The 18,907-nt window shown below is 41.1% G+C and overlaps 1 protein-coding gene and 1 pseudogene across 1 annotated transcript in view; one reads left to right on the forward strand and one right to left on the reverse strand.

The window, feature by feature from the left end:
• LOC124721875 overlaps positions 1 to 18,907 on the forward strand; it is a 524,898-nt gene that overhangs the window by 140,897 nt on the left and 365,094 nt on the right. The window lies entirely within an intron of this gene.
• Positions 2,966 to 3,083, reverse strand: LOC124723975 (annotated as a pseudogene).

An 18,907-nucleotide genomic window follows, 5' to 3' on the forward strand; every position in this document is an offset into this window, starting at 1 on the left:
TTCATTCAAATTGGAACAGTTACTCAGGCTAGCTTTTAATGATGTTAAAACTTTCTTCTGACAAGCGGAATGAAACTGACAAGATATTGATTTAATTCTTATCAGTACCCCAAGTCTTTTCAAAAAAACTGTTTAAAGTTAATGCTTATCATTTGAAGGAAGGTAATATACTCTTAAGAGCTTAAGAAAATTATTTTTACTCAAACAATGTAGCAACGCGACCCATCAAAAATGCATAACACACAACTACTACTGTAGCTATTGTCACGATCATCATCGTAACATTTGAACGTAAGATTTAAGGAAAAGAAATGAATTTTGAAATCAAACAGTAACACTCTATAGTTATAAATGAAAATATATTGAAAAAAAACTCATTTGATCACAGAACGAGTGAAATTAAGTCTGCCTCTCCTTCACAAAAGCTTACCTTGTTATGTGCAGTGCAGTTCAGGATGTGGTGTAAAACACGTCTGTAAATTCTTCATTTATCTGGATAAAACGAAAGGATAATGACGTCGCCAGTGCTGCCCATATTCAGCGTACTTGAAGCAAAGTTGTGTTACCATTGCAAGTCTATTTGTTGTTGTGTTCTTCAGTCAAAGGACTGGTTTGATGCAGCTCTCCACGCTACTCTATCTTGGGCAAGCCTCTTCATCTCCGAGTAACTACTGCAACCTACACCCTTCTAAATCTGCTTAGTGTATTCATCTATTGGTCTCACTCTACGATTTTTACCCTCCACGATTTCCTCCAGTACTAAATTGTTGATCCCTTGACGCGTCAGTCCCTGTCCTACCAATCGCTCCATTCTTCTAGTCAAGTTCTGCCATAAATTCCTCTTCTCCCCAGTTCTATTCAGTACCTCCTAATTAGCCGCGTGATCTACCTATCTAATCTTCAGCATTCTTCTGTAGCATCACATTTCAAAAGCTTCTATTCTCTTCTTATCTAAACTGTTTATCGTCCATGTTCCACGTGCATACATGGCTACACTGCATAAAAATACTTTCAGAGAAGACTTCCTGACACTTAAATCTATACTCGATGTTAACAAAGTTTTCTTCTTCAGAAACGATTCCCTTGCCAACGCCAGTCTACATTTTATATCCTCTGTACTTCGACCATCTTCAGTTACCCTGCTGCCCAAATAGCAAAACTCATCTACTACCTTAAGTGTCTCATTACTGCTTTAAGTGTCTCATTTCCTAATCTAATTTCCTCAGCATCACCTGATTTAATTCGACTACATTCCATTATCGTCGTTTTGCTTTTGTTGATGTTCATCTCATATCCTCCTTTCAAGACACTGTCCATTACGTTCAACTGTTGTTCCAAGTCCTTTGCTGTCTCTGACAGAATTACAATGTCATCAGCAAACCTCGACGTTTTTGTTTCTTTTCCCTCAATTTATTTCCTACTCCAAATTCTTTGGATTACTTTACTGCGTGTTCAGTGTACAGATGGAACAACATAGAGGATAGGCTACAATCCTATCTCACTCCCGTCGCAACCATTGCTTCCCTTTCGTGCCTCTCGACTCTTGTAACTGCCCTGTGGTACCTGTACAAACTGTAAATAGCCTTTCGCTTCCTGTATTTTACCACTGCCACCTTCAGAATTTGAAAGAGAGTATTTCAGTCAACATTGTCAAAATCTTTCTATAAGTCTACAAATGCTATAAATGTAGCTTTGTCTCTCCTTAACCTATCTTCTAAGATAATTCGTAGGGTCAATATTGCCTCGCTCGTTCCTTCATTTCTACGGAATACAAACTGATCTTCCCCGAGGTCAGCTTCTGCCAGTTTTTCCATTCGTCTGTAAATAATTCGTATTATTATTTTGCAACTGCGACTTATTAAACTGATAGTTCGGTAATTTTCACACCTGTCAGCCCTGCTTTCTTTGGAATTGGAATTGTAATCCATTACTGAGCCCTATAAGTCTTGTACTCATAGCTAATAATTAGCAGAGACGCAGTTTAATGCAGAAGTATTAATAAGCGTCTTACAACAATATTTTGTGCTCGTGTTAGCTCAAAGAGTAAAGGTTTAACGAGCGCACCAAGAAACAAGAACTTTCACTTTCAGTGCTGTGTGGCTATATCTGCCCTTTTCAGACTGCCTGAGGTAAACTTTTTTCCACGTGAAAGATGTTATCAAAACGGAATGCAACACGGTCAACGTTTCCACTATCTCAACATTGTCCCTTCGGTTCTGCCTACTTCGCCTTTTCCCTTGTAGAAAAGACGTTCACAGAGCGGAACGGTCAACGGTAAGAGCAGGGCCTCCTTCAGCCTAATGACTTCCTTCTTTCTTGTGCATCGTCTTATACTTTTTGCAATAATAATTGATAACAAGTTCTGAATGTACTCAGAAAGAACATAAGCGATTTGTTTTATCTTTTTATTTGAAGCACAATAATTTAATTGTGTGCTCTATTTGTCATTGTAATTAAAGCTTTACAAAATGTATTAAGTAGGCACATCAGATTTCGACCACACATTACACATTAACACAGTTCTTTACGCAGCCTAAAAACAGAATGGCCCAATCTTAGATAGCAGTCCTTTAAGGCAGTGACAGAAGTCAATAACAACCATCGGATATCAAGTCCTGATGTCCAGAATTCACCGGAGGCCAATGTCGTGAGGGAGGGGGGAGGGGGGGGGAGGGCTGCAAAGGCGTAATTTCGAGGTTTGTGAGGTGGTTGTATCTACTCGCTCATTGGTTGATGGCTGCCTGTATACAGATCTAAACTAAACTAAACTCCGTCCGAACAGGCCTTGGGAGGCCTAACGGTACCGACCGGCCGCCGTGTCATCCTCAGCGGATACGGGGGGGGGGGGGGGCATGTGGTCAGTACACCGCTCTCCCGGCCGTATGTCAGTTTACGAGACCGGAGCCGCTGCTTCTCAGGCAAGTATTTCCTCAGTTTGCCTCACAAGGGCTGAGTGCACCCCGCTTGCCAACAGCGCTCGGCAGACCGGATGGTTTCCCATCCGAGTGCTAGCCCAGCCCGACAGCGCTTAACTTCGGTGATCTGAAGGAAACCGGTGTTACCACTGCAGCAAGGCCGTTGGCTTTATACAACTTCGGTGGATGTATATGATTCGATCTACTTGCTGACACATGATAAGGCAGAAGCATGTGGTGCCAAGTTCACCGAGCCACTAGTGCTTGACTTGTACACGAAAACAGTACGGTGCTGATTTTGTCCGCCGGAAATATTTACGTGTTGCTTCACCTAAGAAGCGTAGCCTGCAGGCCGGGTGTTTCTGTAACCTATTCGCCGTGCCCGCGTTGCTGGCGTTTGGAGTGTGCCCATTCAGCACGTTTAAGATTAACATCTGCATTACACATGTTGATAGTGTTACAATATAGGGAAAATATTGTCAGAAGACCACCAAAGCTGTTAGTAATTTTTGAGCGCAAAATTACATTTTTGTCAATAGTCCATGTTAAATGAGTCCAGCTACGAGAAAACTGGGCGACGTAGTTTCGTATCAGTCCGCGGGAAGGATTTTGTTGTTTGATAACTTCTATAATTTTTAACCGTGCATATCTCTATCTCGATTTCCAAATTTTTTCCACGTATGATAAACTGGTGCCTGGTATCTAGGTAATAGTGTGCCAATGTGGAGTCAGTTGTCTGCAGATAACTGCTTTGATTCACCTGTAGTGTAGCACAGAGTGGTATCCTGGTTTTTATCTATAATGTCAACTACGTGTCGTACAAACATCTTTTACATGCCATTTATGTTCGTGGATATTTTTTTGTCTTCATAATAAAATAGATTTTTATCAGGTGTCAGTGTTGTTGGAAAGATTTGCAATTTTTCCTAACATTTCTAAAAAAATGTTCAAATGTGTGTGAAATCTTATGGGACTTAACTGCTAAAGTCATCAGTCCCTAAGCTTACACACTACTTAACTAAATTATCCTAAGGACAAACACACACACCCATGCCCGCGGGAGGACTCGAACCTCCGCTGGGACCAGCCGCACAGTCCATGACTGGAGTGCCTTGGACCGCTCGGCTAATTCCGCGCGGCTAACGTTACAGATGCTTGCTATGTTAATGGACAGTTTCCTAACACAAGGTAAAAGTCTGTGGTTTCTGTTAAACGTCTGGGTCAGAACTAACGGATACAATAATGTTTCACAGTTTTATTAACCTCTTTTTCCTCATAGGGTATCACCAATGAATGTCAACCAATAACTGATTCTTAAGACTTATGTAATGTTATTATGTTCTAGTTGCTCGGAATACTTATAAGGGTTGGGACAAAAAACAAGTGGTGAATAATGATACGAAGAGCAGACTCTTTGTATGGGTTAAAACTCAAAGAAGATGATGGTATGAAGTAGTCAGTAACTCGCGTATTTTGAACCAGTGTATTCATATCTGAATGTTTATAATTATGTCCTTGAAGTGAATCATTCTAGCTCCTGTTCGATATCTGATTGATCGTACATTCTTTATTAAACTCTTCAACGCAAATTCGTTGCTTGGCTGCATGTGTCCGCAGTACATCGTCTGCACAATGTTCAGATGGTTCAAATGTATAAATTTTTTCATAAAGAATTCTACTACAAATGAGAACGGTGGAAAACCTTCTTTCCCATCAACTTTTTCATAGTGTGTGTGACATAATTCTCGTTTCACCGAATATATACGGAATTATTCCATAATTCCAGAAGTGTTGCCGGTGCAGGATGTTGTGCACAAACTGACCCCTCGATTCTGTCCCATAAATGCTTGATGGGATTCATATCGGGTGATTGGGTGGTCAATTCATTCGCTCGAAATGATCAGAGTATTCTTCAAACCAATCCGGAACAATTGTGGCCCGGCTATATGACATCGGTGTTTGGCAACATGAAGTCCATAAATGGTTACAGATGGTCTCCAAGTTAGCCAAACATAACCAACGGTCACTGACCGGTTCAGTTGGAGCAGAAGGTCTAGTTCATTCCATGTAAACACAGCCCTCAACGCTATGAGGCCACCAACAGCTTGCACAGTAACTTGTTGACAACTTGGATCCATAGCTTCGTGAGGTATACGCCACAGTCGAACCTTACCATCATCTCCTGGAATCGAGACTCATCTGACCTGGCCACGACTTTTTAGTCGTCTAGGGTCCAACCGATACGGTCACGAGCCCAGGAGAGGCGCTGCAGGCGCTGTCATGCTGTTGGCAAAGGCACTCCCGCACGTAGTTGCTGCCATAGCCCATTAATGCCATATTTCGCCGCACTGTCTCAAAATGGCTCTGAGCACTATGGGACTCAACTGCTGAGGTCATTAGTCCCCTAGAACTTAGAACTAGTTAAACCTAACTAACCTAAGGACATCACAAACATCCATGCCCGAGGCAGGATTCGAACCTGCGACCGTAGCGGTCTTGCGGTTCCAGACTGCAGCGCCTTTAACCGCACGGCCACTTCGGCCAGCTCGCACTGTCTCAACGAATACGTTCGTCGTACGTCCCGCATTGGTTTGGGCGGTTATTTTACACAGTGTTGCTTGTCTGTTACCACTGACAACTCTACACAAACGCCGCTGCTGTCGATCGTTAAGTGAAGGCCGTCGGCTACAGTGTTGTCCATGGTGACAGGTAATGCCTGAAATTTGGTAGCCTGGGAACTCTCTTCGCACTGCGGATCTCGGAATATTGAATTACCTAACGATGGCAGTTATAAGAGTCGAGGGGCATGAAAGGGAAGCAGTGGTTGGGAAAGGAGTGAGACAGGGTTGTAGCCTCTCCCGATGTTATTCAATCTGTATATTGAGCAAGCAGTAAAGGAAACAAAAGAAAAATTCGGAGTAGGTATTACAATTCATGGAGAAGAAGTAAAAACTTTGAGGTTCGCCGACGACATTGTAATTCTGTCAGAGAAAGCAAAGGACTTGGAAGAGCAGTTGAACGGAATGGACAGTGTCGTGAAAGGAGGATATAAGATGAACATCAACAAAAGCAAAACGAGGATAATGGAATGTAGTCAAATTCAATCGGGTGATGCTGAGGGAATTAGATTAGGAAATGAGACACTTAAAGTAGTAAAGGAGTTTAGCTATTTAGGGAGTAAAATAAATGATGATGGTCGAAGTAGAGAGGATATAAAATGTAGACTGGCAATGGCAAGGAAATCGTTTCTGAAGAAGAGAAATTTGTTAACATCCAGTATAGATTTAAGTGTCAGGAAGTCGTTTCTGAAAGTATTTGTATGGAGTGTAGCCATGTATGGAAGTGAAACATGGACGATTACTAGTTTGGACAAGAAGAGAATAGAAGCTTTCGAAATGTGGTGCTACAGAAGAATGCTGAAGATAAGGTGGGTAGATCACGTAACTAATGAGGAGGTATTGAATAGGATTGGGGAGAAGAGAAGTTTGTGGCACAACTTGACTAGAAGAAGGGATCGGTTGGTAGGGCATGTTTTGAGGCATCAAGGGATCACAAATTTAGCATTGGAGGGCAGCGTGGAGGGTAAAAATCGTAGAGGGAGACCAAGAGATGAATACACTAAGCAGATTCAGAAGGATGTAGGTTGCAGTAGGTACTGGGAGATGAAGAAGCTTGCACAGGATAGAGTAGCATGGAGAGCTGCATCAAACCAGTCTCAGGACTGAAGACCACAACAACAACAATTTCGGAAATGGAATGCCACATGCGTCTAGCTCCAACCATCATTCCCTATTCAAATTCTGTAAATTCCTTTCGAGCGGCCATAATCAGAGCTGAAATCTTTTCACGTGAATCGGTTGAGTATAAATGACAGCTGCACCAATGCACTACTCTTTTATACCTTGCGTACGTGATGCTACCGCCATCTGTATACGACTTTTGTCACATCGGTGTATTACAGAATCATTAATCTTCGAAGTTGGCAATTATTCTCACAGCAGAAGTATCTGAAACTAATCGTTTTAGCGTATGTGCTATAAGGTTTCTTTTCTAATTTAAGCTTTCATCAGTATGTACGCTCAAGAGTTTATTATTCCTTGTTGGCAAAGCATTTAATAGACTGCGATGTACACTACAGTTATATGAATAGTGTTGTATCAAAGTTTGGAGTTAACTCATTTGCGCAAAACGATTTAATAACTTTCACAGTAACATCATTTTTTTATTTTTTTTATTTGTTTTGTTGTTGGTGCTGCTTTAGGCCTACGTGTCTTGACAAAAAGTTTCGTATTACTCATAAGGAGGACTAGGTCTGCCTCTTGATTTACAAAACAGTAGATCATTAGTATCGAGCAAAAACAGTAACGAAGAAGAAAAGAGGAATTATTGAATAGAGATTTAAGTCACGATTCTCCCAAATGCGAGTCCAGTCGCTAAGCAACTGTGACGTCTCGCCTGGTGTAAGAAATAGACTGTGGTCGGAGTCTGTAGTACCCCACTGAGCCCAGTATCGTAACTTGCGTCACTAGCCCATGCAAAAAATTTACTAGTGCATTTAAAATCTCTTACTTTTTCAATATATGGAGGTAATCTTATTCATTGTATGGAGGTAATCTCGTAGCTTCACAACAGGTTTTCTCAAGGCCACGTTAGACTCTCTCCATCATCAGCTAATCGCGCTGGATTCGAGAGCTCTGGAGTTTGCCTTGAGCCTAATTTCTGTTGCAGTTTTTACAGAGCAAACTACTGTGCCATATTATACTGCTAAAGAGATAAAAGTGGAAGCAGTGGTCACGCGATCATGTAGCGGCCGCCAGGGTCGTCGGGCACGTTACGTATTTACGGGAAGCTGCCATTAGGATTCGTACTTGACCTCATTCATGACAGTGCTGCAGCCTCTGCTACACATTCCATGCGCCTGTGAGCATTGCATTAGCTGTGGTGTGAGACATGAACAAAATGTTTTCTGCACTGCGCATCAAATGCTGCAGTACGAACATTTTGCAGTGGTCGCAGACTAAAAGCTATGACAGCTGTCGATTTACGCTTGGTACAGTGAATCTGGTTCGAATATCTGACAATTATTTTTATTTATAGAGAATTATTTGTGAAAATTACAACATAGGCATCTAATGTTGCATTATGAGACATTATGTGTTGATATAATTATGGATATTGAGTATCGTATCATTAATTTCTGACACCAGAGTAAAGCTGTCATCGGTCTGAAAGTTATTTTCCTAGCGACGGACCTAATGATATTGTATTTTTTTGCCTTCTTCTGTCTTTTGAAACATACAACCAACCACTATCCCCACCCCCACCCCAGTTATAGGGCCACCTATAGTTTAATATGAAAACTGAGCCATAAGGTATTTTGATTTTTTCATAAGCTTAAAATGTTGGTGGAGTGTAAACGCGTTAAGTGTCTGAGAAATTCATTAGACCGAACTTTTGAATCCATAGTCTATATGGGAACAGTAGAACCATAGTGATCTAAGTGACATTTTTTTATTACAGCTTTTCACATGGATGCATGGGAGCAAGTATAAATTTTCATGCCACACTCATGCAAGTGCAAAAACCATTGTCCTCTGTAAGAACGTCACAATCTGCCACTTTCGAATTGATCTTACTTTGGCCGCGCGGGATTAGCCGAGCGGTCTCAGGCGCTGCAGTCATGGACTGTGCGGCTGGTCCCGGCGGAGGTTCGAGCCCTCCCTTGGGCATGGTGTGTGTGTGTTTGTCGTTAGGATAATTTAGGTTAAGTAGTGTGTAAGCTTAGGGACTGATTACCTTAGCAGTCAAGTCCCATAATATTTCACACACATTTGAACTTTTTTTATCTTACTTTGAAAAATACATCGTGCCATACTAATCCAAATGAAAAACCACAGTTGGATCGTTATAGTTCCAAGTTATGGCCCTAATGTAGTGCAAAAGTTGAAGTGTTCCAAGGGCAAAATATTATTATGATTGTGGCTTATGGTTTAGAATTCGTGTAACTAGTTATATTAAAGTCAAAATTGGTGTTTATGTTTCCTGAAAATGTTCGTATACATATTTCATAGAATTAACTACAGAGTAATTTTTCGACTGGTAACAAAACAAGTTTTTGCTTATGTCAAAGTCAGTTGTCTCATGTTCGTAAGTTTCTCAGTTTCGACAGTGTATATATTCTCTTTGGTTTCGGCTGTACAGAAAAGTATAAAGCGTTTGACGCCAGACCTAATGAAACAGATTTGCAGGCATTTCGTATAAGCCTCCGAAATTACATACCTGCACAGGCTGGGGCAGCAAAGCCAATGGCGTACAAAAAGATGCAAGACATAAAAAAGTCTTAAATTTCTTCCACCACTTCATCAGCCGTTCTACCGATCAACTCTGCGTGTACCCAGAAGAGGAAGGGGCGATGAAGCCCAGGACGACGAAAACATGCTACCCTCCGGATTTCGAGACGATCAAGTTTGATCACCTCCTTAGATCTTCATTGTTTCTTGTGCAACTATAATTTCATTATTTGTTTGTACTAAAGTGATCCAAGTGATTTGTTTAATGCATAAGCCAAACTTTTTGTACCTTCCAGTAAAAAGATTTCAATAACTTTTAGTAAATTTGTTCTAACATGTAAGTCAACATTTTATTAAAGATTAAACCATAAAAACTGACCCGTTTCCTCAAAACAAACACAAACGCGTTTTCCTAGTTTTCTCGAAATGGTGAGACTGCCACTTGGGTCAGTACGGTTCCACTGTCGCCGAATCTGACATGCCGATCCCCAAATCAAAAATCTCTGTAACCAGTAGAAGCGGCACATACCTTGTCGGGTTCGTGGGACTGTGATTAGTAACACAATATTCATGAACAGGTTCCTCGGAGACAAAAGCTGACTCTCCTGCAGGCAGTTTTGTGTGCATTATTTTACCTATTTAGGCTAGAGCATGATATCTGTGTTAATGAGAATTAGGCAACGCTCGTTTATATTGCTTACTGAGAAGTGATTTGCAGTTGGAGTGTAATTACTCAGCTTCATTTCTTTTCTTATTTTCATCCAACAATCTGAGTAGTATGCACTCGTTGACTGTAATACTTTGTTTCGTTCATTAAGCTAAAATGCTCTAATACGACGTGACCAAATTACATCCCAATGACGTTAAATTTTCGTATGTCTATATTTACAGACATATTGCATTTCAAGATTGGATATCAGCTTTTATTTGATGTCGGAACGCGTACTAACAACTACAGATTTGAGTGCATCACAGGATGTGCATGTAACCTACAGGATGTGCATGTAACCTACAGTATCTGATTTCTGAACGAGTCATCAGGGATTGCACGTAGTGAATTTCCAATACGAACTGTTTATAAACGAATGTGTGTACTTTCCAGCCGTCCTATACGTAGATATCTTTTGAAAATCCGTATTTTATCATCCCATGTGCCTTCATAATAACGCAGTTAAAGCGTGCTCTTGAGAAACATCTAAAATACTTTACAGTGAGTATCTCTATGACTCTTAGCAGAGCAACTGTCACTAGAACATACAAGCTACACCTATTACAGCATTTTTAATGTGTGTGATGTTTAGTAGTGATTTAATCTACAATCGATTACTGTCTAATATTCTTACATCAAGAACTGAATTTTTGTTTATGGTCCGTATAAGTCGTTGAAAACATCAGCGTTTGTATGATCCAGTAATGCTCATTGCGGCACCTGGAACATATTTTATACGGGAACCTATCAGAAATTACGATTGCATCAACTCAAACTTCCAAAATAGCGTTGTGAGAGAGGGCGAGTTATGTCATCAACGCAACTGCAGCCCCATCACATCGTCATTTAATCATGATGCAATTGGCTATATTTCTAATTTCCTCATCAGGGTAGAGTGTGATGAGTGTGGTCTGGGAGAAATAAATCAATTCCAAATGAGAAGCTGTGACTTTGGCATTTGTAGCCTCATAATTTTAAATAATTTGCAATTTTTTTAATTTCTGTTCTGGAAGAGTCAGATTTGGTGGTATGGTAGCTCATAGCTGAGGTGTGGGGGATAGAACGAAGTCTCTCATAGATGTGGGAAAATCATGCTTAGGAGTATAGGAATTGAAAAAGTTTATACTTGAGGTCAAAGCTCGAAGACAATAAAAGTCAAAGGTGATACAAAAACACTATTGTTCTGCTACCACGACCAGCTCCTCGCTCCGACTCTAACTTTCCATGCGGAGCCGACCGACCGCCGTCTGCCAATGGCGTCATTCGGATGCGAAATGGAGAGGTTGTCGTCAGCAGAAAGCTCTGCAGGCTCTGGTCAGCTTCTCAGGCTTTGTAACCGCTACTTCTCACTATAGCAGCAGCTCAGTTGGCCCCAAGAGGCTTAGAGAACCCCTCCCAATAAGTAAATCTGTTGACAGTACAGGATACTAAGCCAAGGTCCTCCCAGAGCAATCAGACACGCTGACCACTCAGCTACGGAGACGGACCCTATTGCTCACCTACCACTACTAATGATACCAACAAATACCCATTCAATTTTTAAAATACTTGCTGTATTTCTTCCTTATCCAGTTAGACTTAATAACAGTCTTATACGAACAATATTCAGGAAAGGGTTCAAGAAGTGTTCTCTGAAACTGATAGTTAACCTAAATCAGTAGAACCCACTTCTCTTTTTGCAAAGCCTTCGGAATCCTGTGACCGATAAAAACATGTTCAGAAGTGAAGGGATCTACCAATCGTTGGTAATTATTCCAATATGCGACAAGTAACGGTACCCTTATGGAATTTGAAGAAGAGTCATGTGAATTCAGTGTGTATGCCCCTGGGAGTTATTCATCACTTCAAAGAGACCACCCCAGCAGCAACTAAAAGCGCAGATATGCTCCCAACAGACAAATAAATTAAGATACTAAAGGTCAAATGCGGTAGCAATATAAACAAGGATTGGAGTTTGAAGTATAGCTGAACACTTGTGAGGGCCCCGTATAACTGAGTATCGAGAATTGGGCAGCACCAGAAATTGATAGATTTGCAGAAAAGATGGATGGGTGGTGGTGTATCCATAGCGGCGTGTTAGAATCCTAAATCAGTTGAGGTAGAAACGAAGATTCCATGAGAAAAGGTTGGAGAAAAATTTCCATCAAGAGTAGGATAAAGTTATCTACCTAAAGAAGTATGAAAGAAATTAAGAGAAAACCATAGTTTAGTACCACGTATTTTCCCACTATACTAAGTGGACAACAGATTGGCAAGAAAACAAATTCACTAGTGGCCAACGAGACAAAAGTTTTTGTGAAATTATCGGCCAAGACTGTTCTGAAAATTGCCAGTAACGGATCTCACAGGTGCTTACCTACGATGGAAGAACATTAGACTTGGTGACAATAAAATGCTATCTCTTGAGAGATGTTCACGTCATGACTGCGATAAGTGATTATGCAATTCCACCAATAATGGTCGCAAAGGTGCAATCAGCTACCTAAGTCTATATGTCCAGCAAAATGGGGAAGGAGGAAAATAAAATAACCAGAAATAATGTAATTCTGGCAGCGAGCATGTAGAGGGATTATAGTCCGCGTTCAAGCGAACACTGCCTCAAGCTCTAGACAAATATGTGTCCCTGAGAATAATTTACGATGGTAGAGACTTCTCTTGGTATACTAACAACACCATGAAGTTTCTTGAGAATCAGCACTTGATTTGCAATAGGGAGAAGATATCTGAAACGCGCCCAGCTACCAGAGGAACAATGTGGGATTCCTTCAGTAACTGTTTTAGTAGCGTTTTATCACAGGATGTTTCCCGTAATATGTGAAGGCTCTAAATCGCTTACAAATTCCTGTCCTGATAGATGTTGACGACGCAGTGACGGAAATAGAATTCCGCCTTCATTTTATTGATATCCATCTTCAAATGTTCCTTCGCAAAAGAAAATCGTAGAAAGCTAGCGCTGTGAAATTGTCGTACTACTGCAAACATGAATGGCGTAGCAGTAAATACTATTAGTGTTGGAAAGCTTTAAAACTCGGCAAGGCCTCAGAGTCCGACGAGTTCCATTCAGAATTCGCGAGTGGACTACCTCTACCTTCGACCATAAGTAAACGAGATTACTTGACCAGAGAAACTTTCCATGAGATTAGAATAGAACGCAGATCACACTCACCATAAGTCTGCTTAAGTGATCCACAGAACTACCATCCCATATCACCCACATGCATTGGTAGTATAATTTTAGAATGTATCCTGAGCTCAATCATAGGAGCTTACGTGGAACACGATCAACTTTATAGAAACCAGGATGGCATCCGAAAACCAACCGCTTGTGCAAAACCCAGCTAAAGTTCGGAACCCAAGATATCTTAAATGTTATGGGTAGAGGTAACCGTGCAAATCAGTATTCCTAGAACTTGAAAACACTTTCGAATAACAACGAGATCCATGTCTGAGAAAGAAAATGCGCAAAACTATAGACCTAGATCTCTGACGTCGATCTGTTGTAGAATTTTAGAACATGTTTTTTGCTCGAGTATCATGTCGTTTTTGGAAACCCAGAATCTACTATGTAGGAATCAACATGGATTGCGGAAACAGCGATTGTGTGAGACCCAACTCGCTTTATTTGTTCATGAGACCCAGAAAATATTAGATACAGGCTCCCAGGTAGATGCTATTTTTCTTGACTTCCGGAAGGCGTTCGATACAGTTCCGCACTGTCGCCTGATAAACAAAGTAAGAGCCTACGGAATATCAGACCAGCTGTGTGGCTGGATTGAAGAGTTTTTAGCAAACAGAACACAGCATGTTGTTATCAATGGAGAGACGTCTACAGACGTTAAAGTAACCTCTGGCGTGCCACAGGGGAGTGTTATGGGACCATTGCTTTTCACAATATATATAAATGACCTAGTAGATAGTGTCGGAAGTCCCATGCGGCTTTTCGCGGATGATGCTGTAGTATACAGAGAAGTTGCAGCATTAGAAAATTGTAGCGAAATGCAGGAAGATCTGCAGCGGATAGGCACTTGGTGCAGGGAGTGGCAACTGACCCTTAACATAGACAAATGTAATGTATTGCGAATACATAGAAAGAAGGATCCTTTATTGTATGATTATATGATAGCGGAACAAACACTGGTAGCAGTTACTTCTGTAAAATATCTGGGAGTATGCGTGCGGAACGATTTGAAGTGGAACGATCATATTAAATTAATTGTTGGTAAGGCGGGTACCAGGTTGAGATTCATTGGGAGAGTCCTTAGAAAATGTAGTCCATCAACAAAGGAGGTGGCTTACAAAACACTCGTTCGACCTATACTTGAGTATTGCTCATCAGTGTGGGATCCGTACCAGATCGGTTTGACGGAGGAGATAGAGAAGATCCAAAGAAGAGCGGCGCGTTTCGTCACAGGGTTATTTGGTAACCGTGATAGCGTTACGGAGATGTTTAACAAACTCAAGTGGCAGACTCTGCAAGAGAGGCGCTCTGCATCGCGGTGTAGCTTGCTCGCCAGGTTTCGAGAGGGTGCGTTTCTAGATGAGGTATCGAATATATTGCTTCCCCCTACTTATACATCCCGAGGAGATCACGAATGTAAAATTAGAGAGATTAGAGCGCGCACAGAGGCTTTCAGACAGTCGTTCTTCCCGCGAACCATACGCGACTGGAACAGGAAAGGGAGGTAATGACAGTGGCACGTAAAGTGCCCTCCGCCACACACCGTTGGGTGGCTTGCGGAGTATAAATGTAGATGTAGATGTAAAATACGCTGCCTGTGAATATCCATCCGAGTTTTACGGCTGGCTTGATGATTTCCTTACAGGTAAGTCAAATGCATCTGAGATATCAGATCAGAACAATGCTCTTGTAAGCCTTTCATTATTTTCTCAGCCTCTCCTCTTAGTTCGTATGATTTTCCCAGCACATCACCTTTAGACAGCCAACGAACTTCTGTGTGAAAGAGAAGGGTATCATGGCCGGAGTTCATTTCAGTGTATAGTTTTTTTAAAAAATCGAGTATTTAATATGCTGCTTTTGAAAACATTTACCACATTTATGGCCAATTGCACTGTATTATTAAGACATGTAGGAAGGGTCTTGGAAGCTAACACCTGGCGAAATGTAATACAATGTGTTGTTAATGTCGAAGGATTCTACTGTTTTATGTCACTAGAACGTGTACCAACTCAAGGGTGCTACTCTCTTTTCCAGATTGATTCTACCGTTGCCAGTCTCACTGTTAATGAAACATCAGATACCACATTTGGTCTATACTTAAGCGATTCTCGGTTTTTTAAGGGGAGCTGGATTTTTTATTATATTTATCCATTATATCAATTTCTTCATCCTGTTGGATAGTTACGAAAACTATCGGTATGCTTTTTATACAAAAATATATGGACTCCAGCAAGCTAGTCATCTAGCTATTTTAACATTCAGCTTAAGCAGTGTCGGATAAAAATAATTATTAATCTTAATACAGATGATATTTTGCAATAATGTACAAAACTCTTCTTTTGTAATGTACAAAATTAATCTCACAGCATAGATCAATACAATTTCGTTGAAAATCATCTATCGTGAATTGTAGTTTTTGGTCGTAAGTTGGTGCCCTGTGAAGCAGTCTGTGTTGAAAAGTTGTTGGGGTTGTGCCTTCGCTTGGTCAAGTCTTGTTTTGAACCAGTTCTGTGAAGTTATGGTGTATATACACTGTCTGTTGTTATCAATAAAGATATGAATCTAGTTTGGAGAGCTATGTAAATCAAAGAATTACTCTGTGATAAAAAGTATGACTTGAAATATGTTTGCATTCAAGAAAAATAGTGAAATAAATGAGCAACAGTAAACAACTGGTTTTCCGTCATTTACAACGAAAAAGCCGGACCTCCATATTAAAAAGTTTTGATAAATGAATTTTAGCTCATGCGCCACTAAAGCCATCAAAAAGATAGGTAGACATCATCGTTTTATATAACTACCACTCAATGGACTATATTTATTGTGCAAGGTAATGACGATTCACTAAAGTTGCATGTTACATAATTTTTGCGATTATTGTCAGTAATACAATTGTGATAATAGTTACAAATGGAGCGTGATCCTAACATAGCTGGAGCGCCATACGTACAGAAGCCGACTAGCCTTTCCCTCATAATACTACGTTGCTGAAAATAATACATTATTATTTTCATGACGTCCATACGTTTTGATGTTGTTTTCAGTTCTCCCGACATCAACAATTCTTCTTTGATTACGTTGTAGTCGTCTAAAAGGCGAACATCTATGAGTAATAGACAACAATTAGAAATGTCAGTCGATTCATCACATTGCAAAGCGTAAAAGTTGCTCCTCTTCCCGTGATATTCAATAGAGGTATTTCTTGCATTTTTTTTTTCCTTCTCCTTCGAGAGCTTTGAGCAAACAAGATTTCACGAGTGTTTCTCATGTTGTGCGAGGATTTTTTATTGCGCTATCAGTCTCAATATCTCAAACGACGCTACGATGATGTAAGTCTTGTGCTAAATCTACAACTACATACATACTCCGCAATCCACCATACGGTGCGTGGCGGAGGGTACCTCGTACCACAACTAGCATCTTCTCTCCCTGTTCCACTCCCAAACAGAACGAGGGAAAAATGACTGCCTATATGCCTCTGTACGAGCCCTAATCTCTCTTATCTTATCTTTGTGGTCTTTCCGCGAAATGTAAGTTGGCGGCAGTAAAATTGTACTGCAGTCAGCCTCAAATTTCCTCAGTAGCGATTCACGAAAAGAACGCCTCCTTTTCTCTAGAGACTCCCACTCGAGTTCCTGAAGCATTTCCGTAACACTCGCGTGATGATCAAACCTACCAGTAACAAATCTAGCAGCCCACTTCTGAACTGCTTCTATGTCCTCCCTCAATCCGACCTGATAGGGATCCCAAACGCTCGAGCAGTACTCAAGAATAGGTCGTATTAGTGTTTTATAAGCGGTCTCCTTTACAGATGAAGCACATCTTCTCAAAATTCTACCAATGAACCGAAGACGACTATCCGCCTTCCCAGCAACTGCCATTACATGCTTGTCCCACTTCATATCGCTCTGCAGTGTTACGCCCAAATATTTAATCGACGTGACTGTGTCAAGCGCTACACTACTAATGGAGTATTCAAACATTACAGGATTCTTTTTCCTATTCATCTGCATTAATTTACATTTATCTATATTTAGAGTTAGCTGCCATTCTTTACACCAATCACAAATCCTGTCCAAGTCATCTTGTATCCTCCTACAGTCACTCAACGACGACACCTTCCCGTACACCACAGCATCATCAGCAAACAGCCGCACATTGCTATCCACCATATACAAAAGACCATTTATGTAGATAGAAAACAACAGCGGACCTACCACACTTCCCTGGGGCACTCGAGATGATACCCTCACCTCCGATGAACACTCACCATCGAGGACAACGTACTGGGTGCTATTACTTAAGAAGTCTTCGAGCCACTCACATACTTGGGAACCAATCCAATATGCTCGTACCTTAGTTAGGAGTCTGCAGTGGGGCACCGAGTCAAACGCTTTCCGGAAGTCAAGGAATATGGCATCCGCCTGATACCCTTCATCCATGGTTCGCAATATATCACTGAAAAAGGGCGAGTTGCGTTTCGCAGGAGCGATGCTTTCTAAAGCCGTGCTGATGCATGGACAGTAACTTCTCTGTCTCAAGGAAATTCATTATATTCGAACTGAGAATATGTTCGAGAATCCTGCAACAAAACGATGTTAAGGATATTGGTCTGTAATTTTGAGGATCCGTCCTTCTACCCTTCTTATATACAGGCGTCACCTGCGCTTTTTTCCAGTCGCTCGGGACTTTACGTTGGGCAAGAGATTCGCGATAAATGCAAGCCAAGTAAGGAGCCAATGCAGTAGAGTACTCTCTGTAAAACCGAACTGGAATCCCATCAGGACCTGGCGATTTATTTATTTTCAACCCATTCAGCTGCTTCACAACCCCAGGGATGTCTATCACTATGTCCTCCATACGGGAATCTGTACGAGACTCAAACGGCGGTATGTTTGTAAGATCCTCCTTCGTGAAAGATTTCTCAAATGCTAAATTTAAAATTTCAGCTTTCATTTTGCTGTCTTCCGTTGCCGGGCCAGACTGATCAGTGAGTGACTGAATGGAATCCTTCGACCCGTTTACCGATTTTACGTAAGACCAGAATTTTCTTGGGCTTTCAGCAAGATCTTTTGCTAAGGTATGACGATGGTAGTGGTTGAATGCATCGCTCTTTTTACAGCAACACGAATCTCTACTAATTTTTGCCTGTCTTCATTCTCCCAATCTTTCTTGTACCGCGAGTGCAACTGCCTTTGCTTCCTGAGCATTCTCCGAATTGCGCTGTTAAACCACGGTAGGTCTTTTCGTCCGTAACCCACTTTTTCGGCACATACTTGTCCAGTGCGTGATTTACAATGTGTTTAAAATTTGCCCATAGTTCTTCCACGTCCATCGTAACGGAAGTAAATGAAGTCGATTCATTTACTAAGTGGGATGCTAACAACTGCTTATCTGCTCTTTCTAGTAAGAATACTCTCCTAGCTTTCTTGACCAACTTTTTAACTTTCGTAACCGTAGTCGTAATGACAACATCATGATCACTAATCCCTGTCTCAACACTGACACCGTCGATAAGGTCTGGTCTGATCGTGGCTACCAGATCTAAAATATTTCCATTACGCGTTGGCTGTCGATTTAGCTCCTCAAGACAGTTTTCGGATAATGTGTTCAAAAGTAATTCACACGACGGCTTGTCTGTACCACCTGTAATGAATCCATAGACATCCCAGTCTATACTAGGTAGGTTGAAGTCGCCTCTGACTAATATAGAATGATCCGGGTACTTCTGCGATACAGAATGTAGACTCCCTTTGAATGATTCTAGGACTGTCACGGTGGAACCTGGTGGCCGGTAATAACAAATGGTTCAAAT

Source organism: Schistocerca piceifrons, chromosome X (genome assembly GCF_021461385.2).
Source record: "Schistocerca piceifrons isolate TAMUIC-IGC-003096 chromosome X, iqSchPice1.1, whole genome shotgun sequence".
Taxonomy (NCBI): domain Eukaryota; kingdom Metazoa; phylum Arthropoda; class Insecta; order Orthoptera; family Acrididae; genus Schistocerca; species Schistocerca piceifrons.